Source organism: Cucurbita maxima, unplaced genomic scaffold, assembly GCF_002738345.1.
Source record: "Cucurbita maxima cultivar Rimu unplaced genomic scaffold, Cmax_1.0 Cma_Scf00109, whole genome shotgun sequence".
Classification (NCBI taxonomy): domain Eukaryota; kingdom Viridiplantae; phylum Streptophyta; class Magnoliopsida; order Cucurbitales; family Cucurbitaceae; genus Cucurbita; species Cucurbita maxima.
The window spans coordinates 167,936-179,765 of record NW_019272125.1 but is presented as its reverse complement, the minus strand read 5'-3'; the positions used below and the strand labels follow the sequence as shown (position 1 = coordinate 179,765).

Genomic DNA, 11,830 nt, shown 5'->3' with positions numbered 1-11,830 from the left:
TAGCTTATTTCGGAATATTTATAGCGTCTTTCTTCTATAAGATCTTTACTAAATTGAGTTAGGGTCATATAATCATTGTTACATAGATGCTTTTTATAGAATATACTTAATTGGGGGCATAAGAGTATTAGCTGAATTCATTCTTTTTTTGATGGGGAATTGATGGAATTACTAATGCGGGGGTATTCTGAATTTGTTTGTCGCAGAAAGTATGAAAATAGTCACACAGAGGGGTTTCAAACCAGAAGATATCTTTTTCGTCTTCAAACAGAGGGGTTTCAAACTAGAACATATCTTTTTTGTCCGTATCTAAATCTAACAACATTTTGTTATTTTCTTTATTTACATCCGGGCAGAGGTTGAGAAGTTTCATAAATAGGTCTTTTTCTCTTTTGTTTGATAGCGTGTCCTTTTAAAGTAGAATTCATCCTTTGTTTTTTCCTTTCCAGTCAATCTGTCTCATTCATCTTACGTTTCATCTATTTTGTCCGGATTCTCCTTTTCTTCTGAAACAAAGGGAAGGAGAAGTATCTTCTTCGGTAGATCCCTCTTGTTCCTGTTTAGTCCCCTCCGTTTCTTTCAGTTTCTTAGTCAAAATGGGTGAAGGTATTCCGCCTAAATAGTAGACACAGGTAATAAGAGAATACTAAAGATTCGAGCCATAGAATTTCTCAATTCTAACCCAAGGTACTTATTAGATCTACATAGAATTCTTTTGCTATAGCGACTAATATCAATCCAACCCATTGAATGAAGAAAATGTGACCAATTAACCAACCAACAAAACGACTTCTTACAAAGAACATTTTGTTGTTGCATCGAAAATAGAAATCTTGACTAATCTGACTAACATTGAACTTGGTAAAATGAAATGGTTGAATAATGAATGATGAGATTATGAGGGAATACACATTGAATGCTAAGATTACGCATTGAGTTTGTGGTAGTAGATCCATAATCAAAAAAGTGTTTGTGAGATTGTTACAGAAGAAATGAAACAAAAGATAAGGTAGAGCTAGGACAGTTATTGTATGAGGTCTACCCAATGCTAGATGCATATAGAGGCGCATAATAGATCGATATGAACTGAGCTGTCTCGTAATCAAACCTAACATGTTGTTGCTGATACTTTCTTCTCAGTTCCTTCTTCCATAACCTGAGCTCGGAGAAGGAAGAAATAAAAGGGCCCTATGGAGAATGTGGTCAGAAATCCATAATAGAGTCCGACCACAACCGACCAGATTGATTATCTTCATGCATAACGATACTTAATAGATTACCTAGTAGAAAATATTTGCAAATCATCACAAACCTCCTTTTCTATTGCAATTTTTGTGGATATATATATTGCACTTTCCATATAGAAAGAGATAGACTAGAAACGACATCTCTTATCTCAATGACACCATAGGGATATTAAATGAATGGAATTAATTGGGATATGGATGGAATATAATGAAATAGAGCCACTTTGAGGTTCTCTATGAAATGAGGCATGGAACTAAGCCACTACGAAGAAGTTCCGGGAGTGACGAAGGAAACCACGAGCTCATATTGGTCATGGGTTGAGAACGGGAATGGAATTCTCTGAAACCTAATTTATTGTTGTTCCTCAGTAGCTCAGTGGTAGAGCGGTCGCTGTTCACCGATTTGATTCATTTCGAATTCTTTAATAATAATAGTAAGGGTTCTGACAGTTAATATTAGGTAACCACGTTGGTAAATCAATCGATTAAAGTTCAACGATATTAATGATCGACAGCGTTGATCGTGTCTTAAAAGATATTAGGGTGTTCAAATAGACCCGTGTAAAGGTGAACCAGAGAGTGGGGAAACAAGGAAGGGCCAAGTCATTTATTGCTTTTGATTCCGAAGATCTCAATTTTGTTCATAGACTTGGACATGTTTTATGAAGAGACTTTTGTATGAATCGATATTATTACATTCAAATTCCTTTCATCCAGCATGAAAGCTAACCTTAGAGAAAGTAGACTAACTTTCTAAATGACTATTCAAGGACAACCGGAAACGAAACTCCGAACTAGCTTCATTTATATCGTGAAAGTGATCAGTTGCTTCCTACCCTTTCAGTCGAGATCTTTATATCCCAGACTTTCTGCTAGCGGTTAAACCTTCTATATGTTGACTTGGTTGCAAAGAAAAGACCAAATTACATAAGGTCAATCTAAGCTTACACAAAGAAAAGGGATAGGAAAGAAAGATAGGTGCTGCAGTCAGCATTTGAAATGAGAATCGAAGAAATAAGCTCAATTTGAACTGAAATATGAACCATAGACTGAAAGAAATGAAATCCAATATCAAACTTAGACAAGAGCTGAATGAAGAAGGCAACTAATCAGATTGAGCTGGACAAGGAAGGGCGAAGCTAGACTAGAAGAGGATACTGCTGGAATATGAGTCTAGTTAAGGTCCTATGCGAGTTGATACTATAGCACATGGACTGAGAGTCAGTGCCCTCGAATAGAAGCTTCATATATAAAGATTTGATATCGTTCAATAGTTCGAGATGACAAAGGGAGTGGAAATTGATTTCATTTTATCGACTAAAGCAGGGGAAACAAAGAGGCTAAGGTTCTTACGTTCTCTGTAAGTAGTATAAAGCAAAACAAAACCTAGGTTCTCGTATAATTAAGAAGCAGTTGTAGCTTTTAGCTCTACAGCTGTAGCTACGTGGAAGTCAAAATTATAGTACAGAGTTGTTGAACGGTGTAAACTTAGTGGAAGACTAGTCAAGCTATAAGCCTGATTATTCATGCCATTGGGGAGTTCATTCTCTACCATTCCCATTGATCTAAGAACATGAGATATTACGCGGTGGGGTGAAGATCAAAAGTACTTTCAAGGGTTAGCTATTATACAATTGAAAGAAAATAAGCTGCTTATTAAAGAAGTAACCTTAATAGACGATACAGGGACAGAGACTTTTAGTGCATAAGCACCGGGGAATGCTTAAAGGCTTTCAAACAAACTTGCTGGACCTGCTCTTTTCAATATCAATATTCCTTGGGAAACTTTCAAACTGTCCTAGAGCCCCCGCTTTTAAACTGGCTTGCTAGAACCCGCTTTCCTAAGCTAAGAGGTACTTCACTAGCTCGCTTGAAAAATAGGAAATATCTGAGAAAACAAAGAAAGGCAAAGATCACATAGTATGACCTCTACTTACTATTGATACCGTTCCTCGGACTTGTTTCAACTCTTCCTAGAATGCGAATAGGCTCCTAGTGAGACTTGGACAATAGAGCTACGAAGGCTGGTGAGAATGCCACCACTACTGTTACATCCGCTATTATCCTCTCCCCCCCTGACTTTTCCTATTCTGGAAACAGGGCTTGATAGAGCTAATTCGTTCTTTGCTGTTTTAGCTTCTCAAACTCTCGCTCGGAGGACTATAGATAGATGTAAGGTCCGATATGGTTCTTATCGTTTATTGTTCCTCTCTATCCTAGTGCTTCTATTTTCCTGTGCTGGTAGTTGAATAAGGCCAGGCCCATATGAGCTAAGCAGCTATTAGCTATCTTAGCCATCCTTTGCGACTATCCTAGTAGGAGTAGTAAGCTAGGGCCAAGTCAGTCAGATTTTAGTCATACCTTTTCACCCGGACATTAATGCTGACATCAATCCTTGTTAAGAAATAGAAATAGAAAATAGGATTGGAAAAGTGTATAATCTTCATTCAGGTTTACCACGTTTAAATAGATACAAACTATTAACTAATACCTGAAAATAGAAAAAAATAATATATCTAACTAAATCTTGTAAATAAATAAAATATACGATTAATCAAATTTATACTAACAACTCCTTAAATATCTCAGATATATTCTAACTAATATATCTCCAAAATATCCTCTTAATACTCCCCCTCAAGTTGGAGAGTGTATGTCGATCACACCCAACTTGTTCTTCAAAAGGTCAAATTGCTGTCTTCCAAGAGCTTTAGTAAAAACATCTGCCAATTGCATTTTGGTCGAAATATAACACGGTTTGATGATTCCAGCTTGTAACTTTTCTCGAACTATATGACAATCTATTTCAATGTGTTTCGTACGTTCGTGAAAAACTGGATTGGCTGCTATATGTAATGCTGCTTGATTATCACAATATAATAATGCTGGTTCGGACAGTGGAACATTCAAGTCTTGAAGAATGTATCTTAACCAAGTTAACTCTAAACAAGTATTTGCCATAGCTCGATACTCGGCTTCTGCTGATGATCTGGACACATTAGTCTGCTTTTTAGACTTCCAAGAAATAATTGAATTTCCAAGGAAAATGCAGAACCCAGAAATAGACCGTCTGGAAGTTCGACAACCACCCCAGTCAGAATCGCAATATGCTTGTAATCTTAAATTGTTTTCAGATGGTAGTAGGAGTCCTTGACCAGGAGTGCCTTTGATGTACCTCAGAACTCGAAGAGCTGCCTCCCAATGTGGTTTTCTTGGTTCATGCATAAATTGGCTAAGCATACGAACTGAATAAGCTATGTCAGGCCTAGTGACAGTCAAATATATTAATCTGCCAATCAACCGTCTGTATTTACTTGGATCGTTCAATTTCTCTCCTTCAGTTAAAGAAAGTTTCAGATTTTGCTCCATAGGAAATTTGTCTGGACGTGCTCGTGTAAGGCCTGTGTCTTGAAGGATGTCTAGAGCATACTTCCTTTGAGACATAAAAATTCCTTTTCTAGACCGAGAAAATTCAATGCCTAGAAAATATTTCAAATTTTCTAAATCTTTGATAAGAAATTTCTGGAGTAAACTAGTCTTGAGATATTGCATTTCTTTGAGATCATTGCCTGTCAACAGAATATCATCAACATAGATTAGAACTACAGTGAAAGAAGTACCTTTACTCTTGGTAAACAAAGAGTAGTCTGCTTTGGACTGAGTGTAGCCTGCATTTTGTATAGTTGTAGAAAATATGGAGAACCAATTGCGAGAAGCCTGTTTTAATCCATAAAGAGATTTATGGAGCCGACATACTGTATTCTCCCCTATCGGCGAAGACCGGGTGGTAAAGACATATAAACTTCCTCGTCTAGATTACCATGGAGAAAGGCATTTTGAACATCCAACTGATGGGTGAACCATTTTCGAGCAGCAGCAACAGTGAGTAAGCAACGAAGTGTAGTAAGTTTTGCTGTAGGGGAAAATGTTTCTGTGTAATCAATACCTTCAACCTGAGTGTATCCTTTTGCTACAAGTCGAGCTTTATAACGTTCAACAGAACCATCAGAGTTGTATTTAATTTTGTACACCTAGCGACATCCAATATCTTTATGACCAGGTGGTAGAGGAACGAGAGACCATGTATGATTACGTTCCAAAGCTGCAATTTCATCATTCATAGCCTGCTGCCATAAAGGGTCGCCAACTACCTCGTCATAGGTTTTAGGTTCTGTCTGGGATGTAATAAGAGCTAGAAAAGCACGTTGAGTAGGAGAAAAACGAGAGAATGAAAGGTAATGATGAAGGGGATACCTGGTGCCAGTGCCGGGACTTGAGCTAGAGGTTAAATGATTGGCTCCAGAAGACATCTCATAATTCTTATGCCAAGCTGGAGGCTGTTTAGTGCGAGTAGAACGTCGGAGTGGAGCTGATGTATCAGGCGGGATAGGATTGGAATCAGTGGGCAAATCTGGAGAAGGTGGAGGAGACGACGAAGTAGTAGGTGAAGGGATAGGAGGTGAAGGAGGAATGGAAGGTGGAGGATGGATGCTTAAGTAGGATGGATCATGAAGTGGAACAATAGGAGTCGAAGGAGCTAATGTCGAAGTTTGTGAAGCTGATGAAAAAGGAAAATCATCTTCACAAAATTTAACATCACGACTGATAAAGAATTTGTGAGATTGCATGTCATACAATTTGTAACCTTTATGACCACAAGGATATCCTACGAAAACACAAGGAATTGCCCGAGGTTCAAATTTTTGCTTAGGATGTACTATAGTTGCATAACATTTACAACAAAAAACTTTAAGATGATGAAATGTAGGTGATCGTTTGTAGAGTGCTTCAAAGGGTGTCTTGTTAGATAACACTGGTGATGGCGTTCTATTTATAAGATAAACAGCCGTTAAAACGCACTCTCCCCAAAAATTAAGTGGAACCTGTGACTGAAAAAGAAGAGACCTACCTACATTTAGGATATGGCGATGCTTACGTTCTACGACTCCATTTTGTTGTGGAGTATAGACACAAGTGTGCTGAAATTCAATACCACAAGAAGTAAAGAATGGTTGCAAAGATAGGAACTCAGTCCCATTGTCTGATCGAACTATCTTGATAGTAGTATGAAATTGAGTTTGAACAAATTTAACAAAGTTCATTAACAAATGATGTACTTCTGACTTATGTTGCATTAGAAAAACCCAAGTACATCGAGTAAAATCATCAACAATAGTGAGAAAAAAACGCAAACCAGAATGGGTAGGAATTTTATGTGGTCCCCAAACATCACAATGTATCAGATCAAAGGCAGAATGGGTTGTTATTGAACTTCTTGAGAAAGACAACCTAGTTTGTTTTGCTAACGGGCAGATACTACAATTATGAGAATAACTCGCATTATTAAGATGCAATTGATCAGCTAGAAATTTAAAATGAGAAAAAGAAGGATGGCCTAGACGTAAATGCCACAAATCAGATGACTGAGATACTTGATGAGCTGAAGATTTGATTGGAGATGAAGAAATATGATAGAGACCTCCAAATTGTTTACCCGAGCCAATCATCTTCCCCGTAGCCAAGTCCTGCATAACACAAGAATCAGGATAGAAGGTGACATAACATTTCAAGTTATTGGTAAGTTTGCTGATCGACATTAGGTTTAAATTGAATGAAGGCACACATAAAACGTTGTTTAACTTAAGGTTAGGGCTAAGGGAAATATTGCCAGTATGTGACACACGTGCTGTCTCTCCATTAGGCAAATTTATTGTAGACATGATGGCAGCCTTTGGATCAGTCATAACAGAAGATTTTGATACTATATGATCCGTAGCTCCACTATCGAGAATCCATGAATTAGAACTCGCAGAGTTAACAGATAATGTAGATATGGGAAACAAACCTGCAACATTGATGTGATTGTCAGAATTACCAGAAGGGTTTTGATTGATTGTAGATAAGGCTTGTGCTATCTGTCGTAATTGCTCAGAAGAAAAATTTGGAATGAAATTAGGTGACTGTTCTTCTATATTCAACTGTGAAACATCGGGCATATTTGCAGAAGATCGGTATCCACGATGATTGTGTTGATTGACTTGTCTTGTCCTTGTAGAATTATTTTTCTGTCGACACCGATCTTCTGTATGTCTCCTTCTATCACAAAACTTACAATGAAACTTAAGAATTCGACACTCATTGATTGTATGACCACTTTTATTGCAGTGTTCACATGATTTGTCCTTGGCGAATTTTGAATATGTTGTTTTCTTCTGCACTGCTGATGCAATCGAGAAATTCTCAGTAGGTTCAGAAGTTACCTGTCGCTGCATCTCTTCTTGTACAAGTAATGAATAAGCTTGCCTCACATTAGGTAATGGAGACATCATCAATATGTTAGATCTCACCGTTTTATAAGACTCGTTGAGCCCCATGAGCAATTGCATCAACTTGTCTTCTTCGCGTTGATCAATATGTATTTGACGTTGATTACACGTAAATGGTGTGCGATACGCTTCCAGTTTATCCCAGAGTGCTTTGAGCTTGGTGAAATATGTTGACAGTGCCATGGTTCCTTGTGACATCGTTGCTATCGAGTTTTGTATTTGAAAAATTGCTGGAGCATTCTTTTGTGAGAATTGATCGCGAAGATCAACCCACACTTGATGAGCTGTCTTGGCGTGAATAATGCTTTTAGCGATATCTGCTTCAACAGAATGAGTTAACCAAGATATTATCATACTGTTGCACTGATTCCAGAGTTCGAATTCGGTTGAATTTGCATCTTGGGGCGGTTTCTCAATTGTGCCATCAATGAAGCCAATTTTCTTCTTGGCAATAAGAGCATGCATAACTGATTTACTCCAATATTGGTAATTTGCTCCATTTAATTTGATTGGAACAAGTGAATATCCTGGCTGATCAGAGTGATGCATATAGTAAGGATGTGTTAAATCAACATCCGAAATTTTAAAGCTGGATTTGGCTGATTCCGCCATAAAGGAAATTTTGATATTTAAGAACACCACGATTGATGCTCTGATACCATGTTAAGAAATAGAAATAGAAAATAGAATTGGAAAAGTGTATAATCTTCATTCAGGTTTACCACGTTTAAATAGATACAAACTATTAACTAATACCTGAAAATAGAAAAAAATAATATATCTAACTAAATCTTGTAAATAAATAAAATATACGATTAATCAAATTTATACTAACAACTCCCTAAATATCTCAGATATATTCTAACTAATATATCTCCAAAATATCCTCTTAATAATCCTATCTGCCGATCGTCCTTTAGGTAGTAATACGAGAGTCCCACTCAGAACTCTAACTTCGGAGAAAGAAGAGAGTTACAATCTCATGGTTAACCAGAATTCTTTCTAACCTGCAAGCTATTCTTCTTCGGCCTTCTTAGACCATCCCATTTTTGTTCCCCCGACTTCAATGCTTTCATTGAATTCCATGATTCTGTCACAAAGCTTGTTGACTCCTTCAGCAACTTGAACCACCGATCGGTTTCGTGCCTTTCTTTCTACTGCTCATAGCAGCCTATGTTCTCCTGGGAAGATACCTGGGAGTAGTCGACCATGATTTCATAGATGGGGTCTAATAGAGCTCGACCGAGAAAAAGAAGTGAAAGAGGCATCTTCCATTCATATTGATTTAGGGTTTTCCACATCAAGAATGAAAAGAAGAAGAGAAGACGAAGACAGAGTGAAAGAAGGAAAAGGAGTTTACCAAGTTCAATCAGGGAAGGTAATAGATAGAAGGGACAGACAGGTTAAGGAGTTTAGGCAAATGAATAAGGAAGGAGTGTTTACAGGATAATTCATCGAGAGTTGAGTCTAAACTCGAATGAATCGAGAGTGGAGACTTTCAACACTTTTAGGGATAGGTTCAGGATCAAGATCAGTTAAAGAATGAATCTTGAGTCTTGACTTTCAACACTTCCAGGGGTAGGTTTAGGTTTTCTTTTTCGTCTTTCCTTGAAACACTTTCAGGTCCAAGGGCAGGTGAATGAGAAAATCTTTCTTTCATTTATTTGTTTCGTCTTTCAAAGCAGCTAGGGTAAAGAAAGGATAGGTTCAGGTTCAGTAGCTAGCTCTTTTTCGGTTTCGTCTTTCAAAGCTGCTAATGAATTTCTTCTTTCAATGTAGAGGAGAATGAATTGAAAGAATAAATAGGGACAAGTGATTGAATAACACACCATAACTGAAGGAAATAGAGGTTCAGGAGTAAGTAGCTCTTCTGTCAGCTAATTCATTGATTCAAACAAAGACCGTCAAGTCTCATTCATCTTGAGTCTTTCATTGTTTATGAGGTTTAGGTTCAGTAGTTCTGTCTCATTCTTGTTTTGTTCGTCTTTCCTTGTTTTAAAAGAACTAGAAATGGGGTTACCGAGACAGCAGTGGAATATCCTGTTTATGAGGTTCAGGATCATTCTTCTTTCTTATAGTCGAGTTCAAGAGTGAAATCAGTCTCATTAATCTTGAGTATTAATCTTTTACCGGCTGTAACTGTAAAGGTTAAGTAGCTCAGGGAATAGAGTTAATTACCGAGTTAAAGAGTAAAGGTTCAGGTTCAGTAGCTCTCGGTTTAGGTTCTGGAGCAAACAGACCTACAGAAAGAAGGGAATGAGGTAATCCCCCTTGACTTTGGTGAAATTCAATAACAGCAACCAACTCCTTTTTTATGAAAGATATGTTGACAAAGATTTTGCTCCTTTTTTATGAAAGATATGTTGACAAAGATTTTGCTATGAGAAGAAAGAGGTCTTTCTATTTCAAGTTGATGAGAAAAACTCTACATGGATAGTCCTTATATAGGCCTTTTGGAACATCCTCATTCATGGCCATACATTTACCATTAAATAGTGAATCTACCTAATACATGTATCTACTTAATGTATCTAACTCTTATGACTCTTCAAATATTAACCAAGTAAATGGATCTCTCATGTACATGTATCCTACAAATTCATCTATCTATATAAGTGCATGAAACTTGAATATCTAAGATTCTCCCCCCTGAAACTTCTTTCTCAACGAACTTGAACGCCAAGCTTCTTCCTCAGATGTTGAACGGCATCCGACTTTAATGCTTTTGTAAATATGTCGGGAATTTGATCACTCGAACTTACATGGTGCAATTCCACTTCTTTTGTCTTCACATGTACTCTTATGAAGTGAAAGAGAGTGTCTGCTTCCTCATGATGAACCGGGTTCTTGGCTAGAGCTATTGCTGACTTGTTATCAATGTAGATCTTGCTTGCTTATTCTTGTTTTAGCTCCATTTTCTCCAAGAATCTCCTCCTCAACCATATAGTATAGCATGACAAACACAAGCGGATGCTACTTTATATTCAGCCTCACAGGTGAATAGAGCTACTATAGATTGCTTCTTCGATGACCAAGTAAATGTGGGGTGGGTGTCGCCAAGATCAAATACGAACCCAGTTGTACTCTTCCGATCTTCATGACTTCCGGCCCAATCACTATCGCCCAACCAACTCAAGATTGCAATTTCTAGAGTAGAACACTTTGTCCCCTTTATGTAACTGAGAGAATCCTCTTTGCTTCCTTCCTTCAAATGTGAGGTTCTCGGTGTCTCCGTAAACCTGCTTACAAGTCCTACTCCACATAGAATGTCAGGACGAGTGCAAGTACCTTAGCCAACCCATTAAACTTTTGAAATAAGTGGGTAGGGTTCCTTCTCTTCACCTTCCTTTGTTAATCTGAGACCGCACTCAAAAGGTGTGTCTTTCGGCTGGCAGTCTTCAACAGCTAATTTCTCTAAGATCTTCTTAGCATACTTCTACTGGGAAAGACAAATCCCATCTGAATCTTGTTGCATCTCAATGCCTAGGAAGTAATTAATCAGACCTAAGTCTGTCATCTCGAACTCCTTCTCCATTGAGCGCTTTCATTCTTGGATCATAGAGTTGCTGCTTTCGATAAACATCAGGTCATCAACATACAAACAGACAAACAACACTTCTACACGTGAGTTCCCCTTTGCATATAAGGTTCATAAGGGCATTTCATAAATCCTTCTTGGATGAAAAGTATGCATCAACAATTCTTTTATTCCATGCTCTCGGGGCTTGCTTTAGTCTGTAAAGAGCCTTCTTCAATTTGTATACCTTTCTTGCCTTTCCCTGGTCGTTGTTCAAGATAAACTTCTTCTTCAAGTTTTCCATTCAAGAATGCGGACGCCCATTTGATGCATCTTCCACCTTCGTTGGGCCGCGGGTGAGATTTTTTGTTTCTCTTACTCTTTCTAGTCTCGCTACTGGGGCAAAGACCTCCTTGTAGTCAATCCCATGCTTTTGCTTATAGCCCTTCACGACCAACCTTGCTTTATAGCACTGCACCTTTTGCATCTCTCTTCGTCATAGCCATTTAAGACCGATGGTTTTGTTTTGAGCCTTGTGTAAGTGATGTGAGTTCCCACGTTTTATTCTTCTTTATGGGGTGAATCTCCTCCTCCATAGCTTTCCTCCACTTTGGCTCCTTATTTGCCTCCTCAAAGGTCAAGGGATGAAAACCTGCGTTGAACTCCTGGATATTCCTTGTCTTGTGTACTGGACGGCTAAACTCATCATGGTCTGAGTCATCATCAAGAGTAGTGTACGG

At 38.0% G+C, this 11,830-nt stretch overlaps 1 pseudogene; it reads right to left on the bottom strand.

The window, feature by feature from the left end:
* Positions 1-475: 475 nt before the first annotated feature.
* On the bottom strand, positions 476-1,256 carry LOC111473234 (annotated as a pseudogene).
* Between the last annotated feature and the right edge of the window lie 10,574 nt (positions 1,257-11,830).